General features: G+C 40.3%; 1 long non-coding RNA gene across 2 annotated transcripts in view; it reads right to left on the bottom strand.

Annotated features, from left to right (window-relative positions):
* Positions 1–1,539: 1,539 nt before the first annotated feature.
* LOC142361695 (uncharacterized) overlaps positions 1,540–22,977 on the bottom strand; it is a 76,599-nt gene continuing 55,161 nt past the window's right edge. For both annotated transcript variants that reach the window (XR_012764340.1, XR_012764339.1), the window contains exons 3-6: positions 10,553–10,672; positions 9,177–9,371; positions 6,441–6,499; positions 1,540–2,570 (exon numbers count right to left, since the gene is read on the bottom strand). This is a non-coding gene — a long non-coding RNA (uncharacterized LOC142361695). The remainder of the gene's footprint in view (positions 2,571–6,440; positions 6,500–9,176; positions 9,372–10,552; positions 10,673–22,977) is intronic.

Below are 22,977 nucleotides of genomic sequence, written 5' to 3'. Positions count from 1 at the left end.
CAGATCTCATTTGCATTCACTCTAGAGGCTGAATAAAAATAACCAATGACCCAGGCAGCCTGACTACTGTGCAGGAACCACGTGAGCAAAAATATTTCTAAATAGTCTTTGTATAACCGAGTAGTTTGTCAGAAAACACTGGAATAGCTTTCAAAAATCTGCATAACCTTGTAGAAGATGAAATATTAATAGATCTAATATTAAAATATTTGATTAAATTAATATTAATTCACCATTAAATTTTAAATAGTTTCATATTTCATAAAAAAACCACAGTGAAACTACCAATAGGGATTTAACGCATGAAACCAATTATACAAGATCATTAAGCAATGCCTCGAAAAGCAATCCGAAGTTTTCAGCAATAAAGATATATTAAGTGAATTCTGTTTACAAATAGCACTGTTTGTGCAAGTTCTCACTGCAAAGAAAATGTACCCTCACTCAAAAATGTTTCATGTATGTTATTAGAACATTAACATGTTAGTTGGCTTCAGTTCTTTAATTTACATACCGCACATACAGTCCCTCTTATTTCTGCGCCCCCTCCCCCCCCCCTTTACATATACTTTCTGGTATCAAAACTATTCATTAAGTTTGGGTTAGTTTCCTTTTGCAAAAAAAAAAAGAAAAAGAAAAAGGAAAAAATACACCAACAAAGGAGAGTAAACCCTCTGAATTCTTTCCGTGATTATTGGATAAAGCTCTCAGAGAAGCTGACTTACTGACAGCTGAAGACAAAAGCTTTGATTGCACTCTATTATCTTCTAACAAAGCAATGGGCAGAGTGGCAGAGTTTTTTCCAGTGGGTCTACTCAATTTTTCCTACTAATTCCAAGCCAGAAAGTTAACTTCTTCTTGAGGATCCAATTTTCCTTTCCATAACTACATCTGTATTTCTTTTAGCAATATTATTTTTGAGAGATCATTTTGATAACATCAGACTCATTCAGAGCATAAGCAATAGAATTTGTTCAGTTATTCCATCTCCTTTCTATGTTCTTATAAGACATTTCTCTCTTTTGTCCTTTCTCAGGTATTCATAGTGCCCAGCAAACCACAACCAGAACATTATAGTCAGTTCACTTCCAATGTGAGATACCAGTCTATGAAGTTATGCTGCAGAATATCTTTCACTGTAATACATTGTACCCAGACTTAAATTAATTTTTCAATACCGTCAAAATCTTGTTTGTATAACCAACAACACTGGACTAAAATGATGCATGGGGTTTCATAATTAGATAAAGCCATTTTTTAGAGTCAGACAGTGCCCGTTAACAGTTCAATAAACAACTTGTCACAGTTGCGTGGTCAGAGCAGACCTGGATGTCAATGGAAACAGTTAGCACCGAGGCAGCGAAATAAATTGGTCTCCTGAGTAAATAAATTGAGCAGCAATGTGAATATGCCTCATCAGTAAAGACTGTAATTTATAAAGGCTTTGTAAATAGTGTTTAATATACTCTGACATTTTAGAAAATGCCTTACCTTCTCTTATGTTTAAAAACAAAACGTTTAACAATGGTCTTTGGTCCATAAGTTTTATATGTATTAGTGTGGACAATACAAAATAATGCCAGCATTTACAGCAAAATAGTATTTTTAAGATCTTTCTCAATAAATAAGTACAAACAATACACTAGATTATGGTGCATTTACATTTCTTACGTTGGTTTTGCCATTTGGAAGCACCCAAGAGAATCAGACAGAAGCACACTGAACGCTAACATGCTTCTAGCCAAGATACAGTATAATTTCTCAACTCTACCAGCACCACCAGTATGCATCCACCTGTGAAATCTAGTGTGTGTGCACACAACACTGGAGAAATAGAACACAAATTTTAATTTTTGAGTGTGATACCACTTTATCCTTAACTCTTCAGATGTTTAAATTTATTTAGAGTTTTTCTTGTGAATAATCTCAAGAAAGTCCTTGGTGTTTATATAAGACCATACACATTTATATAGTCAGCGCTTCTTACTTTTTACTTGAGTGGAACTAGATAAATGGCTAAGACTAGAAATGATGCTGAGCAGTTTGCAGACTTAAAGCTGTTCAAAGGAAATTTCAGGCTTTATGAACATCTACTGCCTTTTAAGAAAAACTAAAGTGGTAAAAAAAAAAACAAACTGAATTTTAAGAAAATTGTATCCATATGTGTGCATATATAGATATACACATGCACACACACCCCATGAACAGCAGCTGCTCAAAATCATGAGAATCCAAGTACAAAGGTTCTTATTAATACTGCACTCATTTGCAAAACTCATCATTATTTCTGGCCTGTGTCTAGGTGAAAAATTGATGGATTGCATTTTCTAGAACACTTCCCAAACCAAAGGACATCAACAATGTTATTATTTCCATGGAAATAGTTCGCTTAGCCCTAGATTAAATTTCCATTTTAGCACATAAATCCATGTACATCTATAAAAAGAGGGGTGGGCGAGTGGCGAACGATAACATTAGTAAAATTATACATAGTTCTGGAAAGAATCAGAGAAACACAGTCTGTCTTGCTATTTCCTTTGTTGTTCATAGTACGTCTCCCTTTGACATTTCTAAAGGAAGAAAAAAATATCTATTAGTTTTCAAGTCCAAAGCAATTAATCATATGAAAACTACTGAACTACTTAAAAAGTTACCTCTTCAAAATGCATAACATGCTTGTTCCTAAAATAGCAGTATTTTATTTCAATGCTATTTATAAATGACTTATTGAACCAAAATGTCTTTTACTCTCAACTCTCTCGTATACATTCTCATGCGTCTGAACTCAATATGCATTACTAACCACCACCTTTTTCTGTTATTTGCAAAAGAAACTTAAACCACTCCCTTTCATATGAACTGCAATACTTCTGTTTACCAGCCCAGAGAAACACCAACTTAGTTTGCTTCTGTTTCTTCAGAGTTAAGTCTAACATCCTCTATTGTGGCATTTGTTTTTTTTTTCTAAAATCTCTACATAGTCCTACTATGGACTTTTATTCTTATTCATCCCCTTCTGTGATCAAATATCAAGTTCATTTTACTTGAGAACAGCTAGTTCTATTTTTCTTTCCAAAGTGAATCTCAGAAACCAACTTAGGTCCAACTAATTACAAGCAGGTTTATTAGAACAGAATAGATAAGGATAATTTCAATAGAAATCTCTGCAGGAAGGGAAGAACCGCACATTACCATGGAATACAAGCGACAATATCATTACAAGCTCCCTGTGCCTCCCTTAGCACCTCAGTACTCTTCTCCCTCAATTTCTGTGTCCTTTCTAAATTCAAAGACAAATGTCATAGTTTCAGTTCCTCTCTCATTTTCCATCCCTACTATGTTAGAAAATGAATTCTTTACTGTATCTGAAGGCTGGTTTTAATGACCCTGATACATGCTGCCCAAGACAACTTTGATTGGCTCATCTGTATTTCTTCACAGCCCTCGATCTGACACGATCATTTCAGGGCAACTTGACTTTACTTGCCCAGTGGCATATTTCTATTAAATTGTTGCTCCTTTTGTCCATGTAAATGCCTAATAAATTATTTTTACTAAAATTTCTTAGATCATTTCTCTAGCTGCTATCCCACTTTGTTGTATTGGAACACAAGTAGAAATTCCCTACACTGAAATTATGTAAAATTTGAAAATTCAGGGCAAAATTACAAGTCGTTTTTCCAGACATAGCCATTTCTCCCTCTCTTTTTTTTTTTTCTTTTCTCCTCAAGTACACACAGAGAGATACACAACTCATCAGCACTGTGCTGTCTGTACTCAGTCCAAAGAAAACCCCCTGCAAGGGGCAGCCAAGCTACAGTTCTGGTGTTCAGGTAACAGAGGAAGAGGAAACAGCAAAGTCAACAGTCAGGGAATCTGTAAGCATACGGCCTCTTCTGAAAATGCGGTCTTCTATTTATGTGTATAATCAAGACTTTGACACCCAGTCATAGATATGGTTTTAGTGCGATTGTTTCAGTGAGTTAATAAAAAAAGAACAATAACATTGTTGCCACAACAATAAAATCATAATTTAACTCTATAAAACTCAGAGACATCCTCAGCCTAAAATCACCAAATAAGATATGAAGGACGATTCAAACTAAAGGAGCTCACGTAAAGGTCAATCAGTTTGTTGCTCTTTTTCTATGTTGGACAATAATGCCATGCAATTATTTAATTTCTTTCCTGATTTTTTATTGTTTTACAGTGGGGGATCTGCCATGAAGTGACCTCATTCCCAGTTTTAAGTTCTTATCTTTAGGAGGTAAATAATGTCATATCATCAAAAAACCCACCCTCGTCTTCCAAATGAATACCACCCTGTTGTCTTCCCTCAATCAGTCCGTCCTCTCTGGTTTCGGAAATACAAAAATGAGAGTTCTGTCTTTAGTATCCGCTGAAAGACCTACCTTTCTCACCGTTGAAAACCATTTCAAACTGAAATAACATTATTAGAATTACTGTACAACTGAAATAATATGCAAATTATAACAAAAGGCAATATCTTCATGCATGAGTATAAAAGTCCTAAATCACACGGCACTGACCATGTTCATCCTGGAATCTCCTCCCTGAACTAAAAGCATGCCTTTGCAGACTTCACAATCCCTTAACATAGCTTTATTTTAACATAGCAAATAAAGGAAAACTCTTTTCCTTCTTCCTTTGGGCTGTTTTTCCTTCAGGTACATGAACACTGAAATGGAGAGAAATTGTCAATGTCACACACTGCCTGAATGAAGTCACTATGCCTCTTACCACAGAGCAGAACCAAGAAATACATCAATAAAGATGTATTATTCTAGCCTGTCATTTTGGGTATTAGGTTAATGTATTGCAGAAGCAAGGGAGGAAGAATAGAGTGCTCTTCCAGTAAGTATGTGGTTCTGCAGGTATTAACAGAAATACCGTAGCAGAGCTCCAATTTGCAGGAGCCTGCAGCAAGGTTGCATTCACAATAAGGTCAGTAAAAAACGGCAAACACATTAGCAAGTAAGCTACTCCCATAAGTGTATAACACTTTTTCCATCAATATTTTGTGGGAATTTCAACCACAATGATTTTATTATTTTATAAATCTAGGTTAGCATGTGTATAATGACATGTCAGTTCATGTGCAGTGTCAATATAAAATGCCAGTTTTGAATTCAACAAGGCACGTTATTAAAATGAAAAGTTCTGACTGACATTTCCAAGGAACATTAGTTCTTCCATAAGTAACTCAGACCTCAGAGTAACCCATAAATAGAGTGAAGTATGTCCATTTCAGTGTCCAGCAAGTCAAGTATAAAGCAGCAAGTCATTTCCCTGCAGACCAAGGATTTAATCTAATACGATTTTGTCCTTTTCAACATAAGGGTACACAGCACTGCAGAGGTATTGGCTACCACCAGCGGAAAGGTCCAGCAACAGTTTTGACTGTGAAACACATAGCAGCCAATCACAGCTGTGGAGTAACAGCTTTACCAAGCTGGCCTAAGTAGCATAAAGATTTAGCAACATGTGGAAGAGTAATGAGCAAATGATCTGATCATTTTACTGCTATGTTTTATCTGATTTGTAAGCTAGTGATTGAATCTTGGTCAACCAGATTTGTGACACTGACTTCAATGGACTGAGTATTTCCCACTGCAGAGACCTTTCTTGAAACAGTATTCAATAGAAACGTTTTTAACTGTAGAAAAGATGCATTATAACATCCATTAGTCATTACATAATACAACAAATCATACTTCACTCAATTCCTGTAATTAAAAAGAAGGATAGATACTTCTTTGAATAGCTGGAACATTTAATACAGTGAGGCAGCATTCCCTTCCACACCGCACAAGCACTGAGTGGCTAAAGGACCTGAAAACAGACCATTACCTGCTGCAGCCATGACAATCGCAAAGTTGAGAACAAGAGATCAAAGCAAGTGGAAGTGGTTAAAAGGCTGTCGAGGCATGGCTGGGCTCCACCAAGTTCCTATGGACTAACTCTGAGCCAGCTCAAGGCTTTTCAGCAGGGAACAGAAAATCTGATTTTGCTGGGTCTGCAGAATAGATTGAGAGCAGCAGGCAGGGACAACAGAGGATTATAAGGGGTCAGTGGGAAGTCAGATGTAAGTGCAGCTGAAAGGAGCTTAGGAAATCTTGGAGGCTATGAGCGGGGAAGGGATGACAGGTAATAGGTTCTCAGGGGGAGAGGTTGGATGGGAACTAAAAGAGGCCAGTGTAGTTCCAAAGACCACGATCACGGCTCTTGTTCCAGGTCTCCTCTTAAGCCATAAATTCAATTAAAATATTTCTTAAAAATATTTTTCTTAATTATTTTTGGCTAGCTCTTGTCTAAAGCCATAACCAGATGTCTCCAGTTCCTTCTCTGGGCATTTATAAAAATACAAAGGCAAGATCTTCTGGCATGATTAAGAAGATACTCGTCTTCCATACACATACCTTTCCCAAAGGCAAACAGGCTTGAAATCCAGCTATCACCTGCATGGTTCTTTGTAGAGCTGAAAAGACATTTACATAAAAAAGTATTGACACAAGTACTTGAACCAATCCATCAAGAACTGTCAAAACAAGGCAGTGGTTAGCAATGCTAAAGTGTACTTTAACCAATTAATATTATGCGCAGTAGAGTGCTCCAGCAATTTCAGCTTTCAGGTAGAGTTTAGGGCAATGCTAAGTAGAAGAAGGTGCAAAATACATGTCTCAAGTTTACAAGAAATGTGACTCTATCAGTATCACAGAATCACACAGAATCACAGAATGGTAGGGGTGGAAGGGACCTCTGTGGGTCATCTAGTCCAACCCTCCTGCCGAAGCAGGGTCACCTACAGCAAGCTGCACAGGACCTTGTCCAGGCAGGTCTTGAATATCTCCAGAGAAGGAGACTCCACAACCTCCCTGGGCAACCTGTTCCAGGGCTCCGTCACCCTCAGAGGGAAGAAGTTCTTCCTCGTGTTCAGACGGAACTTCCTATGCCTCAGCTAGTGCCCGTTGCCCCTTGTCCTGTCGCTGGGCACCACTGAAAAGAGTTTGGTCCCATCCTCCTCATACCCACGCTTAAGATATTTATAAGCATTTATAAGGTCCCCTCGCAGCCTTCTCTTCTTCATGCTCAACAAGCCCAGCTCCCTCAGCCTCTCCTCGTAGGAGAGATGCTCCAGTCCCCTCACCATCCTCGTAGCCCTCCGCTGGACTCTCTCCAGTAGCTCCTCATCTTTCTTGAAGTGGGGAGCCCAGAACTGGACACAGTACTCCAGATGGGGCCTCACTAGGGCAGAGTAGAGGGGAAGGAGAACCTCCCTCGACCTGCTGGCCACACTCCTCCTAATGCATCCCAGGATCCCATTAGCCTTCTTGGCAACCAGGGCACACTGCTGGCTCATGGTTAACCTGTCGTCCACCAGGACACCCAGGTCCCTCTCCACACAGCTGCTTTCCAGCAGGTCCGCCCCAAGCCTGTACTGGTGCATGGGGTTGTTCCTCCCCAGGTGCAGGACCCTGCACTTGCCCTTGTTGAAGTTTATCAGGTTCCTCTCTGCCCAGCTTTCCAGCCTGTCCAGGTCACGCTGAATGGCAGCACAGCCTTCTGGTGTACCTACCACTTGTCCCAGTTTTGTGTCATCAGTAAACTTGCTGAGGGTACATTCTAACTCTTCATGCAGGTCGTCGATGAAGAAGTTAAACAAGACTGGGCCCAGTACTGACCCCCTGGGGACACCACTAGTTACAGGCCTCCAACTAGACTCAGCGCCGCTGATGACAGCCCTCTGAGCTCTGCCATTCAGCCAGTTCTCAATCCATCTCACCGACCACTCATCCAGCCCACACTTCCTGAGCTTCCCTAGGAGGATGTTATGGGATACAGAGTCAAAAGCCTTGCTGAAGTCTAGGTAGACAACATCCACTGCTCTCCCCTCATCTACTCAGCCAGTCACACCATCATAGAAAGCTATCAGATCGGTCGGGCATGATTTCACCTTGGTGAATCCATGCTGACTACTCCTGATAACCTTCTTTTCCTCCACATCAGTAGCTGTGACAAGAAGAAAAATGAATACTGTCTTTTAACAGCCAGAGTTGGAAAGTAGCATTTGTGGTGGTGCATCTCTGGTTCTGTATACAGAACAAGTGGCAACAGAATGGGGAGGTGGTGTGCACCAAAGCAAAGATGTCCTTAACCAATGGGGAAGGTAACCAGCTGCCGACCCCTAAGTGCTTTCCACTGTTGACCAACGGTAGATCTGGTTTTACAGAGTGAGCCACGTATTTTTCAGCCAGCTCCCATTTCATGCAATCATATCAGTTTTGCCTGCATTTATCGCACCTATTCCCCTGAAAGCACAGCTGTGCATTTCGGGGGACAGGAGCTTTCTTCCTCGTAACTGGGCTGTTAGTGTTATGCATATGACTTCAGAAATCAGATCTCTATTTAGAAGTTCCTACAGAGGCTGCCTCCCCACCTCACCTTCAGTTTATTGTGCCCTCAGAATGCATTCCGCCTCTCACCTCAACGCTCTCGTCACACCCAGGTCTCAGGTTTCCTTGTTTGATCTTGTCTCCATTCATTACACTTCTAGGAATTTCTAAAGCTTTATGTGAGGCACGGCTCTGTCCTGCCACAGGACACAGAGGAGCACAAACTGCCTTAGCTGCTTTACAGTCCAACTTGAGACACTGCAAGGGTAGAGGGATTTTTACAGGCTTATAATTAGATAATGATTGCTACTAAGTGATTAAACAGATGTTTTGATCTGGGCTGTGTAGATTTTTTGGGTGTGTTTTTGATGAAAAGGACTATCTTTACCAGCAAACAATTATCCATTGAAAATCTAAGATGTAGATGTAAAAACTTTAAGTTACTTTTACTGCAGTTGGAAATTACTGATCAGTAGTGTTGACTACCACTGCAGTTTTTTCAAAAAGCTTTAAGATTAAGAGACATTCACTGCTCTTCTTCTGTCAGGTGCCTCAAAGGAGACCATGAGAAGAGACACACAATGAAAAACAGCAGGTAATACCATATGAGACTCCTTATTAAAAACGTAAAATGCTGTTCACTCTTGCTTTTATTAAGTCTACTTTTCAAGCCAAATGAAAGTTAGGTGAGCCAATTATAACACAAGTCACGTCTAACTATTTCATTATCCGCGTCCGGCAGCATGATAGCCCACAGAATACCTTTCGAAAGCTCCGGAGTGACGGCAGCAGGTTGAATATAATGAACAGTGTTACTAATGGGGACACAAGACGACAGGTCTGGTGAAGAAGGAGTCTCCTGGAAACTGTACAGCTGTAATTACTGAGTGCTGGTGCTGTCTCAGTAGGCTTCAAACAAAGGTAACCGCCTTCAGCAAGTTATATTTCCTCAGCCAGCTAAAATGAAACCAGTTTGAGACACAAATATTTATGATACACAATACATAACCAAAGTCATTGTCTGCTTTTATTACCTTATTTTTGTTGTAGCTTTGAATTCTCCCAGATCAACAGCACAAGAGAATTAAACACTAAAGCACTGAATTGTTTTTAAATTAGACTCCCAAAACTAGAAATGTTGAAATCATATTTATAGGAAGATAAAATGCTCTTCTTTGGGGCACTTTGCTTGCATGTCACTATTGTTTGTCAATAATTCATTCAGTTTGTTGATCAAGAATCTGTCAAGCATAAGTCAGTGAGGGATGAGACCTCTGCCTCCTTGCATGGGAGCTCCCCTCAACAAACACCAAGCAGGAATACTTTTGGTGATAGTGTCACGTGCAGACCATGTGGTGCTGTAGGAGACAGCAAGACTTAGAAGAAAGCTCTGGCTAATCCAAGTTTTCTTATCTGTGACATGCTAAATCTCAGAAATGGGCTCACTTGGACTTGTATTAGTCATACAACAAAAAAAACCATAGGGAACAGCAGACAAAGATGTCAATTAGATAAAAAGATATCAAGGTGAGAAGGAATACCATCTCTTTTGAAGTCATTCCTCTGCTAGAATCTGCATGCCCCAGCTCCTGCTTCCTTTTCTCTTACCTTTTTTTCCTGGAGAAATCATGAATTGTGAAGATGCATTTCCTAACCTTAGTGATAACCATTAGGTTGTATAAGAGAGAAGATTAGAGCTATTATATCGCTAGTCCTCATCTTAATACCATACTCGTTCATGGTCAATTATTCAAGGAAAAAAAAACACAAAGCAAAAATAGAATAGGTTCACAGAGGTGCAACAAAAATGTACTACAAGTTTGGAAAAAATCTCATTATAACGAGTAATTAAAAAGGAGGGAAAAGTTGACTAGTGAAGAGATGAATAATGACACAATAGAACATGAAATATAATGAACAGAATCAGAGAGGTCAGCCAGGTGCTCCTGTGCAGCTGTCTTTTCAATCTTTTCAAAGATTTTGTCACACAGTGCTGCCAATGATACAAGAAGGCAAAACATTTTAAAGTGGACAGTGACATACAAAACAAGATTGCAGAAGTTACTACAATAGCATTCAGGTTGTATCTGGAAAATCCAGAATTTCATTTTATTTGCTGATTACCAGTTGTGGTTTACCTTTCACTGTGGAGAACCAGATAATAACCCACAGCACCGTACTTGATGAACCCTCTGGCAGTTGTGGCTCTGTTGCTGTCATAGTACAAACACATCAGGAGATGGTACGTGAAAATTGCCCTGCAGAATTGAAGCAGCAAAGAATGAAACAGGAATTGGTTTACATGCACACTTTTTGAAAGAGAAGCCATTTTACCACTATTATCACAACAGGAGAGCTGGAAGAAATGCACCAAACTAAGGACTCACAAGCAGGTCAAAACAGAGTAGGGCTCACACTCTCAATCACATTTCCACAAACCTGCAAGTCCCTCATTCTCATCTAAGCTTTGTGAATGAGAAATTCATTTGATAAAGGGGTTTTCTGTCCTTTATTGCTCTGTTCTTCGTGAAGAGGTGTAACCAAAGCTATAAGGCAAGCATGCCTTTGTCAGATCAAGCAGCAAACCTGGGGAGAGTCAAGGACTATTTTGGGAGTCAAAGTGATAGACTTGCCAACTCCTATCCTAAAAGAGTGGCTGCTGTGGAGCCCTTCTTGGGAAACCCCAAATCATGATAAGTGGCTACTGGATCTCAAGGTCTTGTGAGATACGGAAACCAGAGCCAATCTGAAGAGCAAAGTGTTTCAAACAGAAGGCAGGACCAGAACTGGCCAGATGCTGATGAGGTCACATGTCAGAAGCCAAACATGTAAGTGAGGGTCAAGTTCATAGGAACAAGAGTATCACCCAACCGTGGAATAAACTGTTACTCTAACCATAGACAACACAAGACAAAAGTTGGTGGATCGTGTGTGCAGCTCCTGGATTGTAAGCAGCCGTTGTATGGAGCCACACGCACAAAAAAAAGCAACCAAAATACCCTGTCCCAAAAAGCACTCACACTTCTACCCTGCCTACCACCCAACCAAAGTACTGCAGGACAGAAAACTAAAACCTTGAAATAAGGCAAAGAAAACAGTGACTGTTAGTAAAACTTAACATACATACATAAAAGCAGAGAAAAGCAAGTTTAACTGTCAGTACATATTCTCTACTTCTTCCCTAGAGGCTCACATCATACCATTACTGCAACTACTGTGCGCTAAAGGCCTCTGTACCACAACCACAATTCTGCCTTTTTTAACCGGGGCCTGCCCTCTATCACACCTACTACCACATTACATCCTCCCACTGCTACTTTGAACTCTTTCTGTTCGTGGTATTGAGAACGGGCCATTTCGCAAGGAGGGCAAAAGTAAGGCAGCCACGCTCACTCTGGAACACACAAATTAACTGTACTGTAAACTATGTTTATGCTATCAGTACTACTAGTGCTAGACTTTCCACTGAAGTGTTTGGCACTGCTGGTGGCCTAAGATGCTGAAAACCAAGCCTGATCGAGACCTGAATTTCCAGTTTCCTTTCCCTCCTGTACAAGCTGTCAGCATCCTGGAGGTTACAAAAGGTAAATACAGCTGAAATACCAACCCATGAATTTTTTTTTTTTTTTGTAAGCTCCCAAATGCTGCATCTTAGCTAGCTGGTATCATGCATTAGGAATCCATGAGACGCGCTTCAACATTTGACATGGAAAGAAGCACATGCCCCAAGTCACACAATGTGTTGGAACAGAGACCTGTGGAGCTGCTACCCAGCCCAGACACCCTTTCAGCAAAGGCCACCTTGCTATGAGCTGCGTTGCTTGGCCAGATGTAATTTACCCCAAACCTCAGTGTACTGGGAAGGTACGATGGGCAAGGGCTGCCTGGGTCACCGAGCCTACTCTCCTGGCATCAGGCAGCCATATCATATATGCCTTTTTCCAAAACCTATCAACCTCTCGAACTATATCTTAAAGCTAGTTGAGGAGGAGTTGAAGAAGTATATGAAGGCAAGGTAAGGAACTGCTATTAGACTGAAATTATTGCATCTACAACTGAGAAATGTTTTTAACCTATGCTACTAACAGGACACCCAAATTTGTTTTTGAGGAAAAAAAAAGAAGAATATCTATGTTTCTGCAGAGGTTGTTCAGCTCAACTACAGATAAGCTGTAAGGTGTAGCACAGCTTCACTCCAAATGGAGAAACACCAGCTGATTTCAATCACTGACTCCCAGATAAAATATTCAAATAAGTGAAGTGACAAAAAAGATTGAAAATATCTTGCAGTCTTATAACAGTGTGTGTCACGCACAGTTACTGAGGGCATTATTAACACACACATAATCCTCCAGTGATAAAGACTGGAGGGTTTGCTATATATGATATGCAAGTTTGTAATCGCTTTCATAAGTCATTACAGGCATTTGCTATGGATTTTTGCTGACTACAGTACTTTATATGACTGCCTTATGTAGATGGTGAAGGGTTTCTGTCAAATTGGTGCCTCATACCTCATCAAATACAACAAAATAATCTATCAGTGAAATGATGTCTGCTACCATGTGACTTTCATTACACAAATCATTTTATGTCAGACTTATGGAAATTTTGACTGAAAAATTCAGGTTCCTGCTCTGGGGCTTCTGGGTTTGTCCTACATGTAAGAAGGCACTGAAAGAACTAAACATATAGGGAAACCTCAGCCTGCAACATGTTTTTACTGAAATTGAAAGCCTTCAGAATGGTGTTCATCACAAAAAAGGAACAGGGTTCAGAAGCACTGCCTAAACTTGTTAAAGAATGCCTGCACTGTACTACTAGTGGTAAATATCCAGTGGCTGACATTTAAGAGCCCTGGATGACCAAGAGAGATTGTTCTTAAAATAATGTCTCCAAATTCACTCAGATAAAAGTTTATATCTCTATATTTCTGACCAAAAACTTAGGATGCAATTGGGAATATATGACACAGTAGATTTGTCCTACAAAAACTTCTACCAGCAAAGCAATTGCAATCATATTTTAAGCAGAGATTTTGAAAGAGGAAAAACAAAGAGCAAAAATATAGACAATAATTGTTAATGTCAGTCCATTCAGGCAGTATTATCTTTTATCTGCAGACTGCCTGTAACGTTCACAGTGATGACTCGGTAGGCAAGGCAACAAGCAATATCCTTTCCAACTTGGTTCTTAGTTAAAGAGTATCCCTTCTTATATGCTACATCACTTACATTGTTCATGCTTCTGTTGATATCAAGTGTGCTATGCTGCCAAGTATGCTAAAGAATTCAGCATCTGTTACGTATCTTTTCCCTATTTAGGGTAAACAGTATGTATTTATCAAGAACCCCATCTCTGTTGATTAACCGCACTGTTTCTCCCTCCCATCCCCGTTTGCAATGCTCTTCCTTAAAATTTGTGCCTGGACTAGATCTCTGCCTGCACACACACCAAATGGCACAACGATGTAAATGAGATAAGACTAAGTTAATTGGTCATATTAGATCCCATAAAACAGATTTTAAGTTCAGTTATGAGCATTTTTGCACCTATGCAGAACACAGAGGTGTTGCTCGAGCTGTGGAGCAGAAAGGTCTTGTACATGTAAGTTATTTGTGCACAAAAAAGAGGAATTCTTCCTTTGTGAGTTCCCCCATCCAACCTATCAGTTCCCTTCATAAACTGGAGATGAAAGAGAACAGCAGACTTTACTTACCTGTTTGCTTTATGAAAACATATTTATATCACTGGAGTGTGCACACCTACAGACACTGCCACATCTGGAGCGCAAAAGATACACAAAGGCCATTCCCAAGCAAAGCAATGTAAATTTTGAGAGCCCAGCAATTGCATTGCAGTAATTTTACTTGCAGAGACATTAGAACCAGGTTGAGAGAGACTGCAAACAAGTGCCTTTCTCTGCTTTTCCTGCTGTTTTTTTGAATCACTTGAGCATTATGATGGAGAGATACATACAAGCCCCACGACCATCACTCATGCAGTTTTACTGTCTGTTAAGTCAACCCCCTTGCCTAAACTCAGTTGAGCATTGCCTGTAACAAAATCCAAGGAAAAAGAAATCTGTCGCTTTAATACAGCTTCCAAATCACAGCAGTGATAACAAGGTATTTTAGAAGAGAAGATTTCATATCTATTCCAAGAAAAGACCAAATATGAAATACTTTTCTAGACAAAGAAAAAAAAATCTTAACAAGAACCCTAACAATACAGTACTAAATAAGAGAAATACAAGGCTGCTTTTGAGCATGGACATAAACCAGATGCTGGTGTGCTCCCTGCTGCTTATGTGTGGTGTTGCTCATCACTGCCATAATTTATACTTAAAAAAAAATTCCCTTTTAAAAAAATTATGCTATAATTGATTTCAGTGCAAACTGTTAAAGTTGAAAGATGCTAATCTTTTTCCACTGAGGTCAATGAGCAACTGTGAATTCTCAGAGAACATGACCAAATCCACTACATGGGAAAACATCAGTTTCATGATTTGTTAACTTCTGATAATTCATTCAGTAGGCACATGACTTTTCAGTTGCTGTTTATAGAATACAAAGTATATTACCTGTACAGTTCTTTTTGTATGGTTTTAATTCTCATAATATGAAGAATTTCAGATGGAACTGTCTTTCCCAAATATTTCTGGAGTCACTTGTACGAAACCTTGCAAAGTAGTTCATCCTCAATCATTTTGCCTTTCCCCTCACCTCACCACTAGCAGAGGAACCACAAGAGATATGGGTTGCAACTCGAAAGCAGAAGTCAGCTCCATACCACTGAGTTACCTGCTCCATGTGAGTACAAGCTGCTCGTGGCTTCACTGGCTGGCTCTAGCCCTGGAAGGTCTCAGGGGACCCAGTCCCAGAGCCATGGGTCGTCCCAGGGACAGTCTTCCCCAGACCGACTGGGGCATCTGTCCCCTTTAAAAGGCAAATGAGCTTTTCAATATGGGTTTTCCTAAGTGAAGCGGAGAACATCCACACAATGCTCCAGAGAAACGTGGTCTGCTGTTGGCTCAGATTTTTTTTTTGGCAAGAAGGGTTAAGACTCCTCCAGCTAGAAAACCAGAACAAGTAACATAAGACTGCTGTAAATGGAGGGGGCAAAAAATTCAAAACAAAAGAAATAAACATAGTTGGCCATGTGAAGTCATTCACAAGGGAAAGATTTTGGGGTAAAGTGCTGCCTGAACAGGCAAGCTTGGGTCTGCAAGGCAAGATAGTGTCTCCTTACCGGGTGTGGGGAGAGAAGCTCCACATGCGCCCTGGGTAAAAACAGAGCATCACATCAAAGACGCACCTGACTCCACCAGCCATTTTTCCGCCTAATGGGAATAACCTGGAGGACCCCAAATACTGCCTAACAGCCTGGATCAAAGAGGACAAAGAAATATTTGCTGTACTCCAGCTGAATTGTAGTTTGCACTACAACAAAGATAAAAGAATATTTGTTTTTCCTCATTATATGAAGCTTTTTCAACAAAATAATTAACTGTAGCATAACAGAAAGCTTCACTGGATAAGAATTTTTAAAGCATGTGTCGCAATCCGACTGTTCCATTGAAAATGAATTTGAAAGGCCATGTAGGAATACAGGGAAAAAAAAAGATGTGAGGCTTTTTATAGAACTTTATTTTTTTAATATTTTCTGCCCTCTTAAAAGCATAGCCATCAAAGCAAATAAAAGTCTAATAAGTAAAAAAACATTTTAAATTAAAAACCATGATTAACTTATTAAGACCCATTAAGTGTATAATTACAAGGATTCTATTACATTAAGATACCATTTTCTTTAAAGCCAGAAATAATACCTGCTGAAACTTTAATTATTTAAATGAGAAGAGAAAGACTCATGTTATCTTCTCTGACAAAGATTAAAATCAATTTAATTGCTTCTCTGCTGCATTGACAAGATTCTTGCTGTGAGTCAAGCAACCAAAAAGGGAAATTAATACTGCAGCTGTTAATCAAGTGATATTTGTGTGCTCCGTCTTATTATATCAGGGGAAAGAATAACTGCTACTTTGGAGAGTTTGTCCACACTATATTTCATTGAATTTTTTTGCTTCAAAGAGCACCTTTACTTAATTTGAGTTGCAGGCATGCAGGTGACATGCAGCCTGAGAAAATTGTATGTTACATTGTTTGATCCCCTCGTAAAAATTGTTCTGCCGAGAGTGAGGTTTGTTTCAAATTAAATTCACCCTTGGGTATCTGACTTGCTAGTATGAAATTACAAAGTCACACCAAAAAGGGATAAAAATACAGCTGGAGGAGGGGGTTGCCTATGAATCATAATATATTATCAAGGAAGAAAGCAAGTCAAAAAATCAACAATTTCAGTAAAATTAGAACATGCATTTGAAAACATGTAACAGCTGAGCACGCAGCACAACCCATGGCTTCTGTCTGCTGATTTAAAAATGTTTATCCTTGCAGTGCCTTTGTTAAACCTCTGCACCAAGTGAATATTCAGCAACATCTACAGTCGACAAATTAATGTATCTGATTGTAAGAAAAATGGTATTGTGAAATATTTATGAGTTCTGAAATACAAACCCGTGTGGTGCCTCATCATCTCTTATCAGCCCTTGTTAACTTTACAGATGATGAGAAGCACCAGAATAACTGAGGTTGTCAAAACTAATAGATCTCAGAGGCTCAGTACCGGCACAGTTCAGTTCCATCTACAGTCCATCTTTGAGAAGTTTTAACTCCTTCCCTCCCCTTCTTTGAGCAGGAATCAATTCCATCACCCGGGCTGTTATTCACTGCTTGCAGCACCAGGTGGCCCAGGCACTGCCCTAGAAACTTCCAGATGCACAGACCGCACTTTTGGGGAAGAACTTGTGTTAATAAAGTGACAGACAAATATCAAGTAGCTTGTTTTAAACAAGACCTAAATTACTGTCTGGATCTTACTGGAAACTCTAGGATCTGGAAAGAGCAAAATAATTGTAAAAATCTTGGAGAAGGGGCTTTCTTCGTTCAACACGTGTATTCGCTAGCAGAGAATCACTTGTAACATGATTTGTGCACTTCATGCACTAGCAAGCATTAAATGACTAGGTACAGAGTTCAATGAGTGTTTTTAAACTGCAGAACAGTTTTGAGTTGGGTTTATTTCAAAGAATCAGTAAACGCAAGAAGTCAAATGTCTTTTTCCTCTAAATTATTTAAGCAGTTTCATTTTATCTAGTGTTTTAAACTGGATACCTTCTCACTCCACAGTCCCTTCTGCAGCCGACAGTGCTGCTATTCAGACCACCAGCGCATCTTCAGTTTGGCCAAAAGTGGCTGTGACAGATCCCAAAGGCAGGTTTTTAAGAAAGGAAAGCTTCAGTGAGTTTTGATATCAGACTGCAGCAACCAGCCCAGGTTTGTGTTGTGACAGAGTCCCAGAGCTCAGATGTTCTTTAAAATGGAAGCCAGGGAGCCCTGTTTAGAAGGGATTTTGGCTCCATTTTAAGATCTTGTACGTAAGCTTTCGAAAGCAGACCTAGTCCTGAGCCTACCTTTTGGTTCACTGGGGAACAAAACAAGACACTGTCTGTAAGACAAACCAGTTAACCAGCCATCATTACTGCCTCACTTTTATTTTATCTCCCTTTCCTTGTCACTCTGTGATAACCTTGGGGAAAATGCCCCGACAAGACCCACAGACAGAGAATTTCACCAAGTAAATACCACACGTTTGCTTCACCCGTGTGTGTCCTGCCACCTCCCAGGATGGGGCCAGGCAAGACCCATTCCGGAGAAAGACTGGAAACATTTTGAACACAACAACAGGGAAGAAAGACATCAGACAAGCCACTAAGACTGCACGTGAGCACAGCAGCATTTCATGGCATATTTACCTACTTTCTCATAAATACACATATCATAAATACACGGGAAACTGAACTTGCAGGTCTCCTGGAGGCCTTGCAAGTCACACAGCTCCCCAAGGAGCTGTGGGGAGCAGAGGACTGGCAGACCAAGGTGTACAAGGCACCCACAGGCTGGGTGACACACCGATGTCTGTAGGAGATGCTGCAACTCAGACAACAAGGCTGGCATGCTCTGGAGCAGCAAAGTGGGGCCTTGCAGAAGAGGTTAAGAAATTTGAGCTGCTATTCAGCAGGGGAGCAAAGCCAAGGAATTCAACATCAGCCTCTGACCAGCATCAAAGAAGATTTTCCTGGCCCGTTTTGTAACCCAACGAGCAGGGTATCACCTACATTAGACCAGAGGGGGAGGTTAGTGTCACCCAGAAGGACAGAACATGAGCAAGAGGCACTGTAACCGTGCAGAGGAAAAGAAATCTGTCATGGAGATGAGGCAGGAATAACAGTGAGCTTTCACTGTGCCTGGCAACCAGGGGCAGTTTCTGCACGCGTGCACACACACACCCACGGGCTCAGAAGGAAGCCTCGGCTGAATGCAACGCAACACTACCAGGGGGTGAAACAAGCCACAGCATCAGAGTAAAATTTTTCACTCAAATGAAATGGCACACAAATATATCCCGTAACAATCACGTCCTCTGGAGTGTGCAGCAGAAAATAAACCAAAGAGGGTTAGAGAAGGAGATTGATAGAACGAGTCCAAGTTTATTTTCCACAAAGTGTGACATAGCAAGCTTCACTTCCTTTGATACCTGTCAGATGGTCTTTGTCACTAAGAGACAGTCTGTCCATTTTCTAGGCAAAAGTGGGATTGACTTTAGCGGTTGCTTCTCAGAAGAGTCCTAAATGTAATAATACATATCTCTAGGAATAAACAGAAGTGCTCCATCTTGTTCAACAAGGATAATGTTATGTTCCCTCTCTTCTTTCCCTTGTCTATCCTACCTCTAGCTGTTGGACGTCACAGGAGTAAAAGAGCTCTGTGCACTTGCTGCGAAAGCCACATGTTTGGCAGCAACATTTTTCTGTCTACATGGTTACACCTCAGTCAGTCAGGCTACCATTACCAATTATATTGACCAGTATGTAAGCATTTTGTGGCCAACCACCTTGCCAGACTGAGCAACTGACTAGGAATACAAGAAAAAAGAAGTGAAAAAAAAATAAGAAAAAGAGCCAAGAGCCACAAAATAATTTTAGATAATTCAGTAATATCTTTTGTCCTGAAACATTAAAGCAAAGTGCCCAGAATTGTTGGATGTACACAATTCAGCACTTTCCAGTCAGTCTGGTACTCACCTTTGGAAGAGCTGCATTGCCAGAAGCTGTGTCCCATGCTCCACGAGGGACCAGGGCTCAGCTCTGCAGAAGCAGAGGATGGAGGCAAAAGTGGAAGATCCTTATGGGGCACAAAAAGCTTGTGGGAGAATATGATAAAAGCCTCCTGGCTCTAGGGTACCCATTTAAATCTATCACTGGAGAACAGCATCCAAGCATCTTGTGTGCATCTTCAGCAGCTTGCACAAAATGGGCTTGAAATCATGATCCAGTTCACAGCACTGCCTTCCCAAAAAGCTGCTCACATGGACCCTAGAGATCAATGCATTTGGAGTACCTGAGCTTCCCTTCACCAGCTGTAACATGAGCTCACAGCCAAGAGACACAACCAAAGCAGGATTGAATGATGCTGTGGCCCACCCAACACTACCTGTAAGTCATAGATCCCTTGAAAACCCTAAGCAGAGTGCTCCATGCTGCTTGGGTCCAATGCACACCCAAATGTATTTCAAGGGTCTGGAGAAAGAGAGATGAGAAAAATACTTCTGGAGTTTCAAAGGATGGCAGTACTCCTCTTCCACAGGAACCTGCCAAGCAAAACCAGTATTTGTTATTGATTTCAAATAAAAGAAAGCACAAAGTTGATTCAGGCCACTCTTCCCGACATAAAAATGTTTTCAGCATGTATTTTGACACATTATTGTGGAAACTCTTCCAATGGCCGTCTATCTTTTCCGAGCACTTCACTTTCAGACATAGCAGATGAACATAGCTTGCTGTTATTGACTGTAAGTCTTAAACACTTCCACTTCTCTCAACAATGGCACTAATTCCAACTGGATTTTTGTACTTCTTTCCTCTCTTTGTAGAGATGGAGAGAAATGTTCTCTAACCACTCAGCGTGGTACCAAGCTGAACCTTGCTAACACTTGCTCCATAGCCAAGATCCCACTCCTGCTAGAAGTTGTGGTTTTTGCAGTAGGTGCAGGGAAGCATTATAAAGGGAAGTAAAACCTGATTTGATCTTTCTTGTGAGCATAATTTCATTGAAGGAAAATGGGTCAGAACCTAAGGTCAACAATACCTATTTTTCCTGAACCAGGCAGATTTAGTGAAGGTTTCTTCATGTTCTTTCCTACCACGTATTAGTTCTGACACGGAAAACATTTCTAGAGAGCACATCAGTCTTCTGGTATGGAGAGGGCCTGATCTGTGACAGCAAGTGAGAGATTTCCTGCTTGCCTTGCTGGTGTGCTGAGAATGGAGTCGCATTTCTCTGTAATTCTGCACTGAACACCAAGGATCCATGTGAGACAGTCACTTTTTCTGGATACTGCAGGCCAGAACAAAAATAGAGATAAGGCATATTTTTTAACCAATATTTTGGCCTCAACAGGCTTTTTCTCAGCCAACAGCATTCATAAAATTAGAAACAGCGTGTTCAAAACAGGTTTCTGGTCCTGTACAGCCTGCCAGGAAGCAAAAGGACATTAGAGGCTTATCAGGTTTCCAGCATCTGAAGTTTTCTTCACTCATGCGTTCTCTCTTCTTTTCTCATGACTTCTTTCAACATTGATAATTTGCAACTAGGCTAGAAGAAACCGGAAGGAGGGGGGAGCAAAAGGTGTCCCCACATCTTTCAGCATGAGTAGTTTTATATTCGGACAGTATGGGAACATAACTAACAGCTTAGCATACATCACTCCTGAAGAACAGTCATCATCAGGGACACAGGAAGAACACAGAGGGAAAGATGTGAAGATTAGTGGCACAACTTAGAGATCTGTGAGCTGGGAAGACCCACACGTCAGATACCTAACAGGATTCTGCAGTAGTGGTTCTACAAGGATACTTGCCACGATTAATTCATGCTTTACTGCTATATTAATGACATCTGCAGCAAGTTAACCTCTCTGCCTCAATTTTAACTTCCGTAAATTACAGATTATAGTTACCTACAAATGATGAGCTAGGGATTAGTTAATATTTTAAAGGGACCTAAGCCTTGAAAATGCACAGAATTGCCACCAACTATTGGGTGGGGGGTGGGGGGAGTTTTGTTTGATGCGCATGGATGTGTAATTCAATACTGTATGAAAAGAATGCACCCTAGTTTGTATGTAAGACATGCTGAATATAAAAGAAGAAAGAAAAGAAACAGAAGCCTTTAAAGATAGATAGCAATTGTGAAAAAAGTATATGGCCAGCTCAGAGCCCTACAAATGCTGTGGTTTTATGAAAAGAACAACTATAACTAGTATTATTTTAACTCCTGACAATCCTTAGATATGGCTTCACAAACAGGTTCCACCTGGGAGGTTAAGTGTGGATTTACAGCACATTTACTACTCTACAGTATCTACTCACATGTATGCTTTTACTGTCCAGTAAATGCAAGGCAGCTTATATCACATTCATTGTCCAGTTTATGTAAATTCAACTATATCTGAATCTCAGAACACTATCATTAAAAACACATGCATCTGTGGTGATAACAACAGCAGGTCCTGTATGACACCAGCAAACAAAACCTGAAATGAAATTCAATACAACATAATGTAAGCCAAATCAAGATGATGTGAAAATGGCCTTATTGCAGGTCTATGCATTGAGCAGGCATTTAAATCTTATTATGCCTGATTATACGGCACTATTTGGGCGCATTTCTAGATAGCTATAAAGCAACATTATGCCTGGTACTGCTAATTCCCCACACGTAGCAGATGGTTTCCCTGTAGTGAAAATGTGTGTTTCAGTCAGACCCTATGTAAGGAAGGCAATGATGGAAACCATGGCATCCTTTTTCAAAGACACAGAGCTCAGAGGTTAAAAAAAAAGTCAAATGCAACACAAGCAGAGAATATAGCACTGATTATTGGAACTTTTGCAACAAATACAGGAGCCAGAAGCGAGATACTGGTGCTTTCTTTAAGTTTGTCATATAGGAGAGCAGCTGCAAAAAGCACAGCTAAGACATGAGTATCCAAACACCTAACAGTTATTTTACATGCCTGGGGTATCAGGAAAGTGAAACTGCCAGCTCCAGTCCTAAAGGAAAGCTCAGCAAGCATGAAAAGCAGCAACGTCACCTTCATAATCCAGTGAAGGAAAATTACCTTTCTGAATGCCTCGGGCAGCTCAACCACATCAAGTTCTGGGTCCACTGGACCCCATTGCAGAAACACTCTGTCTTGGAGAATACAGGGCAAGTTTATTTCTAAGAAATTTCTCCATAGGGAAAGAACTTACCAGCTTTTTGTGTTAGAAAATTAAGAGGGTAAATATATGCACTCAAGCAAATTAGACCATTTCTGTCACTAACTCCCTGCACGCACAAGCTTGCTTTACTTGATGCAGACTTGCATCTTGGCTTATGAGCAC

The sequence above is a fragment of the Opisthocomus hoazin genome, chromosome 6 (genome assembly GCF_030867145.1).
Source record: "Opisthocomus hoazin isolate bOpiHoa1 chromosome 6, bOpiHoa1.hap1, whole genome shotgun sequence".
In the NCBI taxonomy this organism is placed as follows: Eukaryota; Metazoa; Chordata; class Aves; order Opisthocomiformes; family Opisthocomidae; genus Opisthocomus; species Opisthocomus hoazin.
This window is presented reverse-complemented; position numbering and strand designations above follow the sequence as displayed.